Genomic DNA, 18,458 nt, shown 5'->3' with positions numbered 1-18,458 from the left:
TGTGTCCAACTTACACAGCTGACATTGGGGTGGATGATGCTCAGTGGTGGGGTCATTCTGTGCAAAATAGCACAGTTAACAGCCTCTCTGATCTGCACCCACTCCCTACTTAGAGCATCACCTCCCACCTTCCCCAAGTGCTGACAACCAGATTCCTGCTGACTGTCCCCTGGTGCCCAGAATCCGTTTGCTAAGACCTGTTCCTGCAAAGGGAACATGAACATTGCTGTGCTGTCGGCTCTGCAGGAATGGGCAATGATGAGTACCGGGTCCTCTACTGGAATGTGGGCTCAGGCGGGCTTCCTGCCAATGAAACCACTTTTGCAAAAATCCTAAATCAGCAAGGCTACGCCACCGGCCTCGTAGGTATGCGGACACCTGATGGCCCTCCCATCCAATTGTCGAGGGACCAATTTTCCTCTGGAGGAAAAAAGAAAAAAAAAACTCTTTCATCCTTCACCATCAGACGGATGCTGCAGGAAGCCACGGCCTACATCCAAAGGTGGGGACCCTCACTATGCTGGGGGAGGCAGGTTCTGAGCCATGAGCTACCCTGGGGTTCCATAGCAGCAGGTGCATTGAAAAGGTCCATACACTTCATTCACAAATGAAAGGAAGCTATCCTTCTTCGTGGCTACATAGTATTCCTCAGTATATATGATGAAGGATGGTACCTGTATATGATGAAGTTGATACCTGTCCCTGCTCTGGCCCTCTCGAATGGTTTCCAGTTTAGAAGTTCTCCCCATTGCAGAGGTTTGGGGTTCTTTGATATATATTTTGCCTTCTTTCCTTCTCTGGACCTGTCCATCTTCTTCAGCCACAAGGAATCAGAAAGCTCTTCAGAGCCTGGCTCCGTTGCCTGTAATTCCAGTAGCTTAGGAGGCTGAGGCAGGAGGACCGCAATTTGGAGCCCCACCTCAGCAGTTTAGCGAGGCCCTGAGCAACTTAGCGAGACCCTGTCACTAAATAAAACACAAAAAGGGCTGGGAATGGGGATTGGGGGTCGAGTGGCCCTGAGTTAAATCCCTGGTACCCAAAACCAAAAGCAAGTCCTGGCTAAGGTCACTCATGGCCTCCGCTGATTCAGGATCTGCTCTTTGAAGGTTTTCTTTCCCCTGACTGCATCCAAATGGCCCCGGGGTTCTTTGTCCCAGGCAATGCGTGCGCCCTTGGTGTGGCTTACTACCCACCCCTGCTCGCAGCAAAGTGGCACCAGGGCGTGAGGTGCGCATCCCGCGGGGACCACTGCCACCACCCGCTGAACCATGGCTTCGACTGCTTCTACAGGCTGCCCTTCACCCTGGTCAATGACTGTGACCCCAACAGGCCCCCAGAGCTGTGGGTCACCGTGACTGCCCGGTTCAGCCGCTACACCTGCGTCCTGGCTCTGGGCATCCTGACTCTCGCAGCCGCCAAGCTCAGTGGCCTCCTCTTGGTTTCCTGGACCAAAGAGGGGCACAGGCGGCCTCGTCTTCCTCTTCTTCACCATGTGCTTCTCCAGCTGTTGGTTCCTGCGACGCTGGAAATTGCATGCTCATGCGGAACCACCAGGTCACCAAGCAGCCCATGGATGTGGGGAGCACCATCAGACTGATGATGCAGGAAGCCACGGCCTACATCCAAACTGGGGACCCTCACTATGCTGGAGGAGGCAAGTTCTGAGCCATGAGCTACCCTGGGGTTCCATAGCAGCAGGTGCATTGAAAAGGTCCATACACTTCATTCACAAATGAAAGGAAGCTATCGTTCTTCATGGCTACATAGTATTCCTGTGTATATGATGAAGGATTTCATTATGGAGTCACTTTGCCCATGTCTGTCATCCTAGCAGCTGGGGAGGCTGAGGCAGGAGGATGGCAAGTTGGAGGCTATCCTCAGCAATTTGGTGAGGCCCTAAAAGACTCAGTGAGACTCTGTCTGTAAATAAAATATCAAAAGGACTGTGGAAGGGACTCAGTGGTGAAGTACCCCTGAGTTCCATCTCTGGTGCTAAAAAAAAACAAGAAGAAAAAAGAAAGGTCTGACCTTTTTCTATAAATTGGTTTCCACACTCGGGTCTCTGCGTTGTGTTACCTGGGCTGCATTGGAAAGTATCCGAGTACTGGTCATGCATCAGGGACTCCTTTCAAGGCCCAGGGAATGTCTGAAACCCCGGAAAGTACCCAACCATTCTTATATAAGTAATAATTAAATATTTATATATATATATACTATAATATATAGCTATTTACCTATGCATACATACCTATGAAGATATATAATATATAAATTAGGGAAAGTCAGAAATTAGAAGCACCTAATTATAAAATAATAATTATGGCAATGTTCTGTAACACAGGGTGGGTCGACGGGTTGTCCCGTCCCTCCCTCTCAAAATATCTTCCTGTACTATAGTGACAGTGGATGTTGTTTTACTCAGACAAAATTGCCACTGTGACCAAAGTTCCCAAGAAGAACATTTAGAGGAGTTTATTTGGGGCTCATGGTTTCCAAGGTTCAGTCCATGGTTGGCCAACTCAATGGCTCTGGCACAAGTGGAGCACAAAAAAATGGTGGAAGGGCCTGGAGGAGGAGAGCAGCTCAAGACAGGGCAACAGGAAGCAGAGAGAGCTCTTCTCACCAGGGACAGGATAGAGACCCCAAAGCCACATCCCAGGGATCACCTCCTCCAGCCACACCCCACCTGCTACAGTCACCACCCAGTAAGTTCATCCAAGAGGATTAATTCACTTCTAGGTCACACCTCTCATAATCTAATTATTTTACCTCTGAACTTTCTTGCATGGTCTCACCCATGAGTTTGTGGGGGACCCCTCACAGTAAAATCCCAGCAGGTGAACCCAGGTCACTGACGCAGCACATTTAAGGTCCACTGTGAACGCCATCATCTCCCGTCCATAATTCAAGTGGTTTTCTTCTTTCACAAACAAGGACAGGCCCTTTCTCCTCTTTGTGTTCCTGCCGCACATCCACACTCCTCTGGTGACCTTGAAAGCCTTCCTCAGGAGAAGCCACCACGGTTTATACAGAAACAATGTGGACAGATGGACTGGTTTTTAGGTAAGTCAAGATGAAGAATGGGGGAGAGTACACCCCACTCATGTCCCTTGTTTGTTCATTTATTCCCAGTGATACTCTAATTTTGCACAAAACCAATAATTTCATTGGCAATCAGTTTTGTGAGGAGTTGTCATTCAGCATCACCCTTAGTGGTTACAGGAAGCAGAGAGACAACGTTAGCTTTCAGCATAGTGGAGGAAAAGGGCTCAGCTTTCAGGGCTTGGGGACATGCTAAAGAGAAGCAAGAACTTGCAGACTCTTCCATCTTTGAGGGTTTCTTGGAGACGTGGAAACCCTCGCAGGTCAGGTCCTTGCATGAATATCCTGACATCTGAGCAACGTGAAAGGCAGATGTCCCCAATGAGAACAGCAGCTCACATGCCCTCGAGAATTGACCTTTGTGCCTTCAGCGGTGGAAAGGACCACTGGTCTCCATGGTGCAGGGAGCTACTGCTGAGTTTGTAGGTGTCCCCTGCTCTGTTGATCATGGCCATCATAAATTTTAGTGCTATTGCTTGTGGTTCCTTCCATGTGGGCTGGAATCTGTCATTGCTTTTCCCCACCCCGGGCCACCTTCTCACCCTTTTATTAGGGCACTTGACCCCACAGGCACCACACATCGAAACCACGCCTGCTGGCGACATCCTGAATATTTCTTTGCAAGTCTCTTCTGGTTTTTGAGGTGACATGGTGCTAAGCAGACATGGGCACCACAGTCTCAGCACCGTGATCACATGTGTCCCTGTGGGCTCTGGGCATGGGATGCTTTCTGTGACTGTCCAGAACCAGGTGGCTTGTACATAGAATGGGAAGCACATGCCCCCAGCTGAGACCCGTGTGAGTGCTCTCTCTGACACCTTTCACCTTCTCCACAGGTAAAGCCCTCCATGCCCTTGAATAGAAAGTTCTGAAGAACTCCATGCTCACCTATTTCACCACCAATCATGGAGGGTTACTGGAGGCCACAGACAAATACCAGCAGCTCAGGGGGTGGGTGCAACGGGTTCTACAGAGGTGAGGGGATAGCCACGGGGAGGGACAGAGACAGGGAGCCATAGAAGTCTGCATTGGAGGTCCCAGAGCAAGGATACTATGAAGGAGGGGGTGGAAGGATGATGATGAAGAGGAGAAGGAGGAAGAGATGGAGGAGGAAGAGGAGATGAAGGAGGAGGAGATGGAGGAGAAGGAGGAGATGAAGAAGAGGAAAGAAGATGAAAAAGAAGGACAAGGAAGAGGAGGAGGAGGAGAGATGATGATGTTGATGATGAGGAGAAAGAGAAGAGATGAGGAGGAGAAGAGGGAGGAGAAGGAGATGGAGGAGGAGGAGATAGAGGAAGAGAAGAAGGAGGAGGAGGAAGAGGATAAGAAAAAGGAGGAGAAAGAGGAAAAGAACGTGGAAGAAGAAGAGGTAGGGGAGAGTAGTTGTAAGGGGAGGAGGAGGAGGAGATGGAGAAGAGATGATGATGACGAGGAGGAGGAGGAGAAGAAGAAGGAGGAGATGGAACAGGAGAAGGAGGCTGAGGAGAAAAAGGAGGAGGAGAAGGAGGATTAGGCAGAGGAAAAGATGGAGAAGTAGGGGAGAAGATGGAGAAGTAGGGGAGAAGATGGAGAAGGAGAAAAAATAGATGAAGAGGAGGAGGAGATGGAGAAGAGATTATGATGATGATGTGGAGGAGGAAGAAAGATGAGGAGGGGGAGGTGGAGAGGGAGGAGAAGGAAGAAGAGGTGACAGAGGAGGCTGAAAAGAAAAGGAGGTGGAGGAGGAAGAGAAGGAGGAGAGATGACGACGATGATGATGATGATGAAAAGGAGGAGAAGAAGAGATGAGGAGGAGGGAAAGGAGAATGAGGAGGAGATAAAAGAGAAGATAGAGGAGGAGGAGAAGGAGGTGGAGGAGGAGAAAGAGAAATAAGGAAGAGGAGAGGAGAAGAAGGAGGAGGAAATGGAGAAGGTGGAGGAGAGGGAGAAGTAGGAGGAGGAGCACAAGAAAGAGGAGGAGGAGGAGATGGAAGAGAGATGATGATGATGAGGAGGAGGAGGAGAAGAGGGAGAAAAATGAGGAGGAGATGGAGGTTGCGAAAATGAAGGAGAAGTGGGGGGGGGAAAGAGAAGAAGGAAGAGGAGGAGGAGAAGAAAGAGGAGAGATGAGAAGGAGGAAGAAAAGAGAGGAGGAGGAGGAGAAAGAAGAGGAGATGAAGGAGGAGGATATGGAGGAGGAAAAAGAGAAGGAAGGGGAGGATGAGGAGAAGAAAGAGGAGGAAAAGGAGAGATAATGATGATGACGAGGAGAAGGAGGAAGAGAGAAAGGAAAAAAGGAGAAAATGTAGGAGAAGGAGGAGGAGTCGGAAAAATAAGAGGAAATGGAGAAAGAGGAGAAGAAGTGGAATGAGGAGGAGGAGAAGGAGGGGTAGCAGAAGGAGGAGGAGGAGAGCCAGGATAAGGAGGAGGAGACGGAGGAGGAGGAAGAGGACATGGAGGAGGAAAAGGAGAAGGAGAAGGAGGAGAAAAGTAGCAGCAGGAGGAGGAGGACAAAGAGGAGGAAGAGAAAGAGGAGCAGCAGATGGAAGAGGAGGAAGAAGAGAGAGATTAGGAAAAGGAGGAGGAAAAGGGGCAGGAGGAGATGGAAGAGGAGGGAGATGGAGGAGAAATGATGATGTTGAAGAGGAGGAGGAGGAGGACAGGGAGAAATAAGAGGAAGAGATGTAGCAAAAAAGGGTGGAGAAGGAGGAGGAGGAGGAGAGTTAGGAGAAGGAGTAGGAAGAGGAGAAGGAGGGGGAGAAAGAGGAGGAGAAGAGATGAGGAGGATGAGCAGGAGGAAAAAGAATGAGAAGAAGTAAGAGGAGATGGAGGAGGAAGAGGAGAAGAGGGAGGAGGAGGAGAGGGAGGAGAAGAAGGAGGAAACAGAGGATGAGTAAGAGGAGATGGAGGAGAAGTAGTGGTAGGAAAAGAAGGAGGAGGAGGAGATGTAGTAGAGATGATGATGTTGATGATGATGAGAAGGAAAAGAGATGAGGAGGAGGAGTAGGAGGAGATAGGGAGGAAGAGGAAGAGGAAGAGGAGATGGACAAAGAGGATATGGAGCATGACAAAGAGGAGATGGAGAAGGAGGAGAGAGATAAGGAGGAGAAGGAGAAGTAGTGGGAGAAGGAGGAGAGGAAGGGGAAGGAGCAGGAGATGGAAGAGGATTAGGAGAAGGAGATGGAGTAGAGATGATATTGATGATGAGGAGGAGAAGAAGCGAGGAGAAGGAAAAGAGAGGAGGAGGAGGAGAAGATAGGGAGGAGAAGTAGGGGAAGATGGAGAATGAGGAGATGGAGGAGGAGAAGGAAGAGGAGATGGAGAACGAAGAGAAGGAGGAGGAAAGAGATGAGGAAGGGGAGGCAGAGGAGGATAATAAGCAGAAGGAGGAGAAGGAGATGCAGAAGAAAGAGAAGGAGGCAGAAGGAAGAGGTGATAGAAGAAAGACGAGGAGAAATAGCAGGAGGAGGAAGAGGAGGAGAAAAACGAGGAGAAGATGAAGGAGTAGGAGGAGGACAGGGATCAAGAGGAGGAAGAGGAGAAAGAGAAGGTGGAGGAGGAGGAGAAGGAGGAGGAGGAGAATGAGGAGGCGGTAGAGAAGGAGGAAAAGGAGGAGAAATGATAATGATGTTGATGATGAGGAGGAGAAGAGATGAGGAAGTGGAAAAGGAGAGGGAAGAGGTTGAGGAGGAGATGGAGGAGGAGGACAAGGAGGTGGAAGAGTAGGAGGAGATGGAGAAAGAGGAGATGGAAGAGGAAGAGAAGGAGATGGAAAAGGAGGAGAAAATTGAGGAGGAGGAGAAGAAGGGTTAGGAATAGGAGGAGGAGAAGGAGGAGGAGGAGAGATAATGATGATGATGAGGAGGAGGAGGAGGACAGATGAGGGGGAAGAGGAGAATGATTATGATGAGGAGGAGAAGGAGAAGAGATGATAATGAGGAGGAGAGATGAAAAGGAGGAGGAGAGATGATATATATATATACACACACACACACACACACACACACACACACACACACACAGAGAGAGAGGGTAGTGTTCATTTGACTCTTTCTCTTGGGGACTGTGCCAGAGTTAGCTTTTACTTTCACTTCTACCTTATTTCTGCCTTCAAAGAAACTACCCTTTACTCTCATATTACCATTGATCCACCATTAGACTTTTTAAATCTGAACTCTTGAGCTGGTCATTCTTTCCCTCCTTCCTTCACAGCACTTTTTTCTCTGCCTGTACCTATTCCACCAATACTTTTTCATGAATACTCACTACTACATACTCAGTATCCACCAAGGTCACATCTTGATCCATCCCTGTTTTGCCTTTTCCATGGATCACTTTGAGATCCCCTCCACCCAGATATCAATAGTCCAGAGTAAGGTCAGGTAAGGATGTTATATATGCAGGTTTTAAAAAGTCATTTACATAAAAATAAGCCTATTAAAATTGGGATGTATTTTGTCTTAGGTTCAAAAAGAAAATCTACAGACTGCACTGTTCTACTGAATTTTTAAAAAATTTATTAATCTCAATAATTTGGAAAAAGAAATTCTATAAAAAGGAGAATAAAGGAAAGAACATAATATATAAAATTGACAAATTTGAAGACACACCAAGGGTACATATGAAAGAGTGTCATATATAAGTGCTTTCAAAAAAGAAATTAATTTGAAATAAATGTAGTTAATGTGAAATGTAGTTATCATTTATTAATTATATATAATGGTGCTATACATGTATATGTACAAAATGCATCTCATATAATTATGAGTATACATTGCAAAAATGAATTCTACAGTATTTATTTAATTTTTCTGACAACAGTATAAATACCTGCATCTAGGTTTATGTATTACCAAATGTTTAGGATACATTTTGTACTTCATAAAGTTAACAACTCACCAACAGACATTTTTTTTTCAATTTTTAAAAGTAGTATTTATTTTCAGTAAGAACATAATGCCATCATTTATCTTTAATTTTAAAATATTTTTTAATTATATATGACAACCGAATGCATTACAATTCTTATTACACATATAGAGAACTATTTTTCATTTCTCTGGTTTTATACAAGTTATATTTACATGAATTCACTTCTTTATACATATACTTTATATAATGATATACCTCATATTCCACCATCATTTTTAACCCCATGATCCGTCCCCTCACCTCCCAAACCCCAAAAGGTCATTTTGATACACAATGATGTATGCTATAAAGTTATAGAAAAGAGTATATACCTTTTAATAATATGAACAGATAAAGTTTTTTAACTAATACATAGAATAATAATAATAATAATAATAATAATAATAATAATAAACTTGCCATTTAGACATTAATAAATTATACATATAGCACTATTGACACCTTTTCCAAAAAAAGGGGGAGTTATTTGTGGGGGAAAATGGTATTCTATGCTTTCTTAATATCAAGAATAAATTATTTTCAGAAGTAATATATATTTCAATATAAAAATAAAATAGAACAAGTTTCCATGGCACACACCTCTAATGCCAATGGATTGTGAGGCTAAGGCAAGATAATCCTGAGTTTAAAGCCAGCCTCAGAATCATAGCAAGGCCGTAAGCAACTATGTGTGACCCAGTCTCTGTGTGCCCCTGATTTAAATTTTCAGTAAGAAACAACGACAAAAAGAATACAATGTATTGATGAGGACACAGAACAAATTATCATGAACTAAAGATGGAGTAGAAATTGCTGTTATTTCATCATGAAAACTGTATGTATATTTCTCACCAAGCAGATTAGACCTGTAGAAATTATAGTATATGTGTGTACAATGACAGTGTACAAGTATGTGTTAGCATAAGACTAGAGCTATACTTGTCAATACAGTAGAAATGTGCAGCCTCGGAGGAAAGAGGAGGTGATTCAGGAAAATAAAGATAATAAAATTTGAGAAAAAATGGTTCTGGAGCCCAGAAAGATTTTTGGTTTAATTAGAGTACAAAATACCACATAAGTGTTATACTGAAGTTTTATCTGTTAAATGCATCACATGTATAATGGATTTCAAGGAAAATATGTGGAACTTATCACAAACAAAATAAAATTTTACAAAAGCACATAAAATAGCATGTGTGTAAATAAAACTAATCATTACAAAGACAACTATTTTAACTCAATTTAACATATAATATTTTCCTATCAAAATTTAACCAGGCTTTTCTTTAAATACAAGAAGAGAGTTGGACCTGTTGGTGCACAATTGTAATCTCAGTACCTTGGGAGATGTATTGTGAGCTCAAAGCCAGCATCAGCAAAAGTGAGGCCCTAAGAAATTCAGTGTGATACCGTGTCTAAATGTCATACAAAATATGTTTGGGGATGTGGCTCAATTCTCCTGAGTTTAATTCCAAGTACCAAATAAAAGAAAAGAAAAGAAGGGACCAAAAAAATTATCTTAGAAATAAAATGTATGTAAAATACCCCAAAACCTTTAATAAAAAAAACAAATAATAATTATTGTTATGAGACACATTTAATGTATATTATGAAACTATTTTTCAATAATACAGACCAATATATCATAATATAAATCAAATCTGAAACCATATGTGATCAATAGTATTGTTAAGAGCAATAGAAAGGCATATGTAAAACCGACCATATGAAAAATAACATTAGATGTGAATGAATGAATCTATCTAACCTAAAGTTAGAAATGGCAAAGTTCACTGGTGTGTGTGCAGAATGTGCAAGATAGTCAGGTCCAAACTTAGCAACACTATAAAAAGCAAATATTAGGAGGGAATGATGTTGAAAATAAAGCAGAATATTAAATGAGACACTCTCTTTCCATCTAAAGATAAATTTATGGAAAAAAACTACTGTGACTTTCTCTTTGGCAATATAATGAATGAGTAGAGAGATTTACATACACTGGATATTAGTCCGGTCTTAAGAAATGTACCACATTTGGGACAAAATTTCCAATTACCATCATCACCTCTAGTGAACAGAAATGTGAGAGAGGGGCTGAGGATGTTGCTTAGTTATTAGAGTGCTTGCCCTGTATGCACCAGGCCCTGGGTTCAATCTCTAGCACCAAAAAAAAAAAGAAGGAAATATGAAAGAAATGATACAAAAAAAAATGGTGATATCTAGGAGCCATAAAATTTTTCACAAGTGTTTCATCAGCTGTGACCAAGACACAAAAATACCAAATATCCAAGATGTCAATTTATCTCAAAAAAAATCTGCCAGCATATTTTCCCAATTGCTGTTTCTGACAGATGAAGTTCACTGTAGCTTGAATTATAGGTGAAATAGGGAGGAATGCAGTAAACTACTCTTAGCCTGAGTGAGATTTTAGCACTTTCTGAATCCTGCCCAACACTGATACACTAGTAATAAGGCCAGAGCTACCAATTCCTCCTAGAAAAAGGTTTTTTTTTTTTTTTGTGGGTGTGTGTATGTGTGTATTGAATGTTTCACATTTAACATATTTTGTTTATGTAACTATGTCCCTGATACACTAGTAATAATGCCAGAACTAACAATTGCTCCTACAATGTTTTTTTTTTTGTGTGTGTGTGTGGATGTGTGTACTGAATATCTCAACCTTAACATATTTTATTTACCTTACTATGTCCTGAAGTTCCAATCTCTAGAACAAAAGGTGATTGAGCTTATGTAAATCTCTGTAGATTTTGAACAAATGAATTTACATCCTTTTTCAAAGCACTTTTATGAACTATGATACCAAACAGCTGTTCAGAAAGTAGCTTAAAAAACAATGATCCCTGTTTATTCCAACAAATCTTTACAGAATAGTCCTACATTGGCTACTTCATATAAACTTTCCTCAGGGATAAAATGCATCAGTCAAAGAGATTTTCTGTAGCCTGGGCAGTGTTGTTGAAAAGGTTATTATAATAATATGAATAAGCTAGGTGTGGTGGCAAATATACTAGAGGATTTAGAGTGAAGTCAGGAGGATTGTGATTTGAAAGACAGCCTTAACAACATAGAAAGGCTATAAGCAACTTATTGAGATATTAGTGATATATAACCTGTCTCAAAAAAAAGGGCTGGAGACATAACTCAGTGGTAAGCACCCACGGAGTTCAATTCATATTACAAAACCACACCAAACTAAACAAATATCTGAAAGATAGTAGAGACTCCAGAGTATAGGTGTATATGCATAGATAAAAATTTTGGTTACAATATAAAGTTAATAAAGATACTTTTGAAAAAAAAATTTATGTTTCATTTTTTTTAAAGAGAGAGGGAGAGAGAGAGAGAGAGAGAGAATTTTAATATTTATTTATTCATTTTAGTTTTCGGTAGACACAACATCTTTATTTGTACATGGTGCTGAGGATAAAACCCAGTGCCACACAAATGCCAGGCAAGTGCACTACTGCTTGAGCCATATTCCCAGCCCCTATAATGGTTCTTAAGAGCTCAAAATAAAAATGCCATATAATCCACTAATAATAATTTTATTTGAAGCAGGGTATCATTGTGAATGTCTATACTCTCAGTGGCTTGGGAGGATGAAACAGGAGGAACTTAAATGCAAGACAAGCCTCAGAAACTTGGCAATGGCTTAAGTGACTCAGTGATATCCTGTCTTATTAAAAAAAAATAGGAATGTAACACAGTGGTAAAGTGCCTAAATAAGTAAAAATAAATAACAATAACAATTCTTGGATTTAAAAATGCCCTATCGGGCTGGGGATGTGGCTCAAGTGGTAGTGCACTCGCCTGGCATGCCTGCGGCCCGGGTTCGATCCTCAGCACCACATACAAACAAAGATGTTGTGTCCGCCAATAACTAAAAAATAAATATTAAAAAAAATTCTCTCTCTCTCTCTCTCTCTCTCTCTCTCTCTCTCTCTCTCTCTCTCTCTCTCCCTCTCTCCCTCTCTTACTCTCTCTTAAAAAAAAAGTTAAAAAAAATAAAAATAAAAAATAAATAAAAAAAATAAAAATGCCCTATAACCCAGTAATTATAATTCTGGATAAATATCTAAAGAAATTGAAACACTTTTGTTAAAGATATTACTTCACTTCCATTTTTATTGTAGGTTTATTCACAGTATCTAAAAAAAGGAATCAAATGAAGTGCCTTTTAGATGCAAGGTATTGATAAAAAGTTTTCTTCCAGCTGCAGATCATCCATCTACTTGCCTTAAAGGCTGAATACTTATAATTCAAACTGCTCCCGAAAAGGCAAGACTCAGATATGGTTTCTTCTGAGTACTCCAAGAAAGTTTGGTACCTCTGGAAGAATCCTTTAATACCTTTCCAAAATTAAGAAATAGGTACATTTTGGAGTTTGGAATGTGGACAACATACAGTAAATACTTCAAGGGAGAATCTTAATTCAGACACTGTGATAAGGTGTCTGGTCTGGGGAAGAAAGAGGAAGTAAAATCAGAGTTTGAGATAAAACTTGAGTTTGCTTCACTGATTTCTGGGTTATTGATTTAATCCAAACAGATATTGGAAAAGGGTTAAAGCTAGTAATTAAAATTTATGTAAAATGGTTATTTAAAAAAGTACCAGGAAAGAGCTGAAGGTGTGGCTCAGTGGTACAGTGCTTGCCTAGCATACATGAGGCCATGAGCCTAATTCTCAGTGCCCCATATAAATAAATTAAATATAAATAAATATTTTTAAAAATACCAGGTAAGGATTTAGGGTTGTTGCTCAGTAGTAGAGTGCTTGGACAGTATGCATGAGGCAGTCTCTTTGATACTGGACCCATAATAATAATAATAATAATAATGATATTTTGTTCATCCACAACTAAGAAAAAAATATTTTGAACAAGTACAACAGTGCTATGGCCTGTAACCTTCTAATTATCTGTGTTCTAATTAAGCCCTTGCAATTCAACTTTCTTGTTATTTAAATTAAAGTCCAGTTCCACTTTTATTTCCTGCCACACCAGGACAAAGAGTTTGCTTGAATATTAGGAATGCTTCTAAATGTCACTTTAATAAAGTTGTTTTACATATTTAAAAACTCAGTTGAAAGCAAACTTGGTGGCACAGGCCATAACCCCTGTGGCACAGAAGAATTATACATGGGTATCATGAGTTCAAAGCTACCATCAGCAAAAACAAGACAATAAGCAACTAAGTGACACCCTCTCTCTAAGTAAATTTTTTAAAAAAGGACTGGGGATGTATCTCAGTGCCCCTGAGTTAAATAACTGTTACAAAAAAAAAAGAATAAAAATGAAAAAATTCAATTGAGGACAAATACATTAAAAAACAAACAACAACAACAACAAAAAAAAAACCTTAATTTTGGACAAATTAACTACACTATTGTGAGGATGGCCTTAGGCCTGGCCTAAAAAACTCCATTTTAAAAACTTCAGTTTGAAACATGCAGTCTCACCAGGCATGCCTAAAGAAGCCCTGAAGTATTGCCTACAGACATAAACAAATCACTTTCCCTCATCATAAACAGAGTGAGGCCTCTGGCAGGTTGTCCTCACCTAATAAGAGGGAAGAGTGAGAAGACCAAAGTACAGACCACCAGACCAGATGTTTCTGGCCCCAGAGTAAATGATGTCATGGAAAAATCTGGTGGTAACTAACAAGGATTGAAAAAGGGGTAAAAAAGCTGCAAAATTTAGTATAAAGAGTCGAGCAAATGAACAGATATTCAGCCAGCTCACTAAAAAATGCACTTGAGCTGGGGAGGCTGATGAGGACTTGGAATGACATCTCATCACTTCTCCTCATTTGTATTATCCTCACCACTCTTAAACTCTACATCCACACCTTAGTGAGAGGGGGAAAGGTAAAAGATTATGTGATTTTCTTCTCATGTGATGAAAACTTAATTTCAGTGGAGAGAAACCTAATGGGGAAAATGAAACCAAGAGGCAAGATCTCCCACACACCCAAAATATATACTTTTATGAATAAAAATTTTATCAAAATTACTTTAAAATTTCATTTAACTTTTGTGCTGTCCTAAGGCATTAATATTTTCCCAGAGGGAAAAACAATATAATGCATTAGTATAATTTAAAAATTTATAGTATTCATAATAAAAATTAATAAGGACAGCTTAAATCAATTTAATAACTAAAACCACTATATCCAAAATATTATTATTTTTGAAAATATAAATTAACTAATAAATAAATGTACTTTTAAAGCTTCATCCTAAAATTCACTCTTGATCTCTCAGGGATATCTATGTTCACCACAGCTATATTCCATGTTTTAGATCCATAAATACCCTGACCTCAGCAAGTTGAAAAAAAAATGGAGAACTCAGTTCTGTGTAATAGGTTATGGAATAAACATACCAAACAACATTCTCTTATGGCCAAAGAACAGGAGAGACTCTGCACTTTGAGAGAGAAGCCATCTACAACTCAGAAGTGTACAAAAGTGGAAACTGTTTCTCATAGGATTCTGGGCACAGATCCATTTTCATTTTAGATATCATACTTTAACCAAAAGAGGTTGATATCACTGGAGAGAAGACTCTAGATAATAAGATCATCAGTAATGCAGAAACTAGAGTCTAAACATTTTTTAAAAAAAATATTTTGCAGTTTTGTCTTTAGCCTAATGCAGGGTTGTAATTTCAATTTTCTTCTTTAGTATGGGGAACTCTGAGAATATTATCAAATATTAAAGGCATAGAAGTATACACATATTTCCATATAATTCAATAAAGACTGTCAAGAGATTAAAGTTTAAATTTAAATTAATAAAAATTTAACCAGTACCTATAAGGCACAATATGTTTTTCACATAACTTCTGTTCCACATGTGATTGAATCCTGGCATTCGGCCCATGTTTAATGAATTAGATATCTATCATTAAAAATGATAGATAAAAAATAAAAAAAATTATTGTCTCAAGTGTGGGCTTATCATCAATTAAGGCTGGGTTCATATGGGATCTTTTTACTGCATTAGGTGATAGTTGGTAAGGTTACTGAACTTTAGAGGGAGATATGGTTGCCAAAAAAAGCACCCTTCTTATCAGAATCAAATAAATTAAGGTGGGCTCATTCTCGTGGAGGTGACAGTGTTATGAAAGAAAAAACAAAGTATTCAAAATGTTTCCTGACTAATACACTTTCATAGTCACAGATTTACATAAGTCACACAAAAAAAATAAGAGCTCAGATCCAAAATTTGGGAAATACACTCTGCACTTTGGCTACAAGAGGAATTAAAAACACATTGCCAACTTTACGTGTACAGATAGGGCTAAAGAATTGCTAATATGTTGACACTCGGTATCATTCTGCTTTTTGTAATGGATGAGATTTACATAGCTGTTCAGTGTGAAAGAATATTTGAAAGATCTCCAGAATATTAAGCAACTTTACTGGAATTCAGGATCAATTATCGGTGACCCCAAAGTCACAACTCACTTCCTCTAGACTACATGAATTATCAGTCTTTCATTATTGTCTTAGAAGTTAGATAGTGGCACAAAAAAGCAGAATATTTTTTTTTGTACCAAGGACTGGATTCAGAACACTTTATCACAAATCACATCTCCAGCCCATTTGTTTTTAAAGATAAGCCAAGTTCTCACTAAGATGCTTAAGTCCCCACTGAGTTTCTGAGTCTAGCCTTGAACTTAAAATCCTTCTTCCTCAGCCTCTTGAGTCACTGAAATTACAGACATGCGTTACAATATTGGCTTTTGTTTACTGGTTTATGAATAGGCAAAATTGAAATGATAAGAAGAGAAGCAGCTGTTATAATCACCCCTTTATTAATTCTGGCTTAATTCTTAAGGTTTAAATAGTGAAACCCATATTTCAATGTATACTGAAGGTAACATTATCTATTATAGTCAACATTATCTCCATTTTATCCAATTTTTTACTGCCTAAATTTTGATTTAATTTGAAAATGTTACTGAATATGTTTGAACTTCTGGTTTTACTTCTGGCATTATTAGGATACTAAGTTCAAACCATACAGCCTATGGAAAATTATGGTGTGGTTATAGCTAAAGAGAAGACTATATGATAAAATTTTAAACTCATGAAGATGAAGTATTTTCTTTATTTTTATGTAACCTTGGTGAATAAGATACAGAGTACACTGCCAAACCTTAAATCATACAAAGCAGACTCTAACTGTAGTTAATAAAAAATATCAAATACAAAAAGTTGTGTTGCAAAATCACATAGCAGTTGGATTTTTATCAGCAGCACAGGAATGGGTTTCTGCCATATAATAATATCAGTATGACTTCAATACATATGATATCTTTAGATGCAGCCACACAGCAGTTGATCAATGATAAGTTGCAAGAATGATGAGCTTGTTTAGATACCATCTGGAGATGGGTTTTAGTAATCCCTAGACAGGGGGATTGTGTTCTAGTCATATCACAATACAGCATATTTTTTGAGGCCTGTGGATGCAGAGCTCTTACCTCCATGCTAATAGATCTTTGCAGAAGACTTCAGGTTTGTAGATTTTTTGATGATGAAACCTATAAGGGTGGATCATTGGAAAGGCCAAACATGGCTATAACTACTCTGTTGTTGATGCTTCCAACAGGTTACTGTTATTATTATGATGATGATTATTATTAATATTATTATCATTTATTTAAGTAATGAATACTTTGATTAAGTGTATACATTCATTGTCATAAACATTTTCTTCTGAGCATGTGTTCACTATGTAAAATATTGATCACGCACCTTCATTTTCTGGCCTATATATGAAAAGACCTATGGAATGATGCAGGATCCTGAGGGCTAAATGCTCTGGGCTACCTGGGAGCTATTGTTACCTCTGCATAAGCATGACTACACTGCCAACTCTTCCTCAGATCTCTCAATTGCTAGAGACCAAAATTTTACATCCTGGGTCTCAACATCCACACAGCAACTCACATAGTCTTTAGGATATTTGCAGGTGAGAGATATCTCAGTCCTGATAGATTAATGGAGAATTTTAGGGGAGTAGTAGCACCTATGGACACGAAGAAGCATACAACACTTTGTTGCCTCAGTCCAATTATAGTAAACTCCTGTGACATAATAGGATTAGTTTCTTGTAAACAGAAATAAGGATTCTGACTGCACTGGGTGCAAACATGAACCTTGGAAGTTGAACTATCAATGAATTGCTGAAGCCCAGGCTCCAGCCCCTGGCCACAGAAAAAAGTGTCAGCAATGGCATAGATGATTTGGAGAAGTAGTCAAATGAGTCATGTGCAGCTGCTGTGGTCATGGGATGAATGGTGTCTATAAATCTGACAGCAAAAACTGATGCAAGTGTAGGAGAGACTACCAGAATGAGAAATTGCAAGATGATCAAGAAGTATAGGAATCCAAAAAATATCCAGTAGAGTAAGATCTCTGTATTTTGAAAATACCCATCAACCTTTTCCATTGTGATGATTGAGTCTGGAGAGAAGAAGAAGGATAAAGGCCTTCAAGTCCAGTCAATGGATGATGCATAAAATGAAACAACAGCAGCCAATGGCTCCAGTGAACAACTGCCATGGCCAGCCCAGGTATCCAAGTTTACCCCATTTTACCTGTTAAGCAGAACTGGTGGACTTAAAAAATAATTTACCCAGGTGGCAAGACAGCAAGAGTATTATTTTTTGTCTGTAAGAATTAGAGATAAACAGCATTCTGTGTTGTACCTTAAGAATGGAGAGGTTAGCATTGCTCCTTACAGTAGAAGTTGTAAAATGCTCAATTCCATGAGGCATTTAAGGACAAAAAAGACCAAGTATGTTAGTACCTGGCCAGGCATCTAGAGGGCTGTATTTTTAGCAAGTAACCAAGGTCATAAACACTCATATTCAATCTATGTACTCAAGGTCAAAAACATTTGTTTGTAAGCATGCTCTTACATCAGTAAAATGTTGTTGATATGCCTTCTTTGTCTGACCTGCATAAAAAAAGCTATATTTAATAATTTGGGGGGCTGAGGGATAGAAGCTGGAGTTTGGTTATGGGCTATTGCTGCCTTCAAAAGTAGGATGCCTACTGTCCCAATAGTTCCTCACATCTTCATTCAACTGCTTGAGCCCCAAACCTTGCTTTTTTGATATAAGCCCCTGCACAACAGCTACAGATGTGAAATCATTTTTAATTTGAGACTATCACAAATCCTCTGCTGCTTTATGCAAGGAGTATTGTGTTGTTTTGTAGACATACACCCAGATAAAATTCATATAGTGGAGATTTAGTATATTATTTATTTTAGATTACACATATGGCCTTAATGTTGTCTCACCCTCACTTTTTTAATGTAATGTTTCATATTCTCCATTTTCAAAACTTTTGTGATACCAATATAGTCCTTTTGTTGCAGTTTCCATAGCATCCTGAATTTTCATCATGATTGAAATAAAATATGCCT

General features: G+C 39.7%; 1 pseudogene; it reads left to right on the top strand.

The window, feature by feature from the left end:
* Positions 1-248: 248 nt before the first annotated feature.
* LOC143388172 (arylsulfatase D-like) overlaps positions 249-18,458 on the top strand; it is a 36,225-nt pseudogene continuing 18,015 nt past the window's right edge.

The sequence above is a fragment of the Callospermophilus lateralis genome, unplaced genomic scaffold (genome assembly GCF_048772815.1).
Source record: "Callospermophilus lateralis isolate mCalLat2 unplaced genomic scaffold, mCalLat2.hap1 Scaffold_1341, whole genome shotgun sequence".
Classification (NCBI taxonomy): domain Eukaryota; kingdom Metazoa; phylum Chordata; class Mammalia; order Rodentia; family Sciuridae; genus Callospermophilus; species Callospermophilus lateralis.
This window is presented reverse-complemented; position numbering and strand designations above follow the sequence as displayed.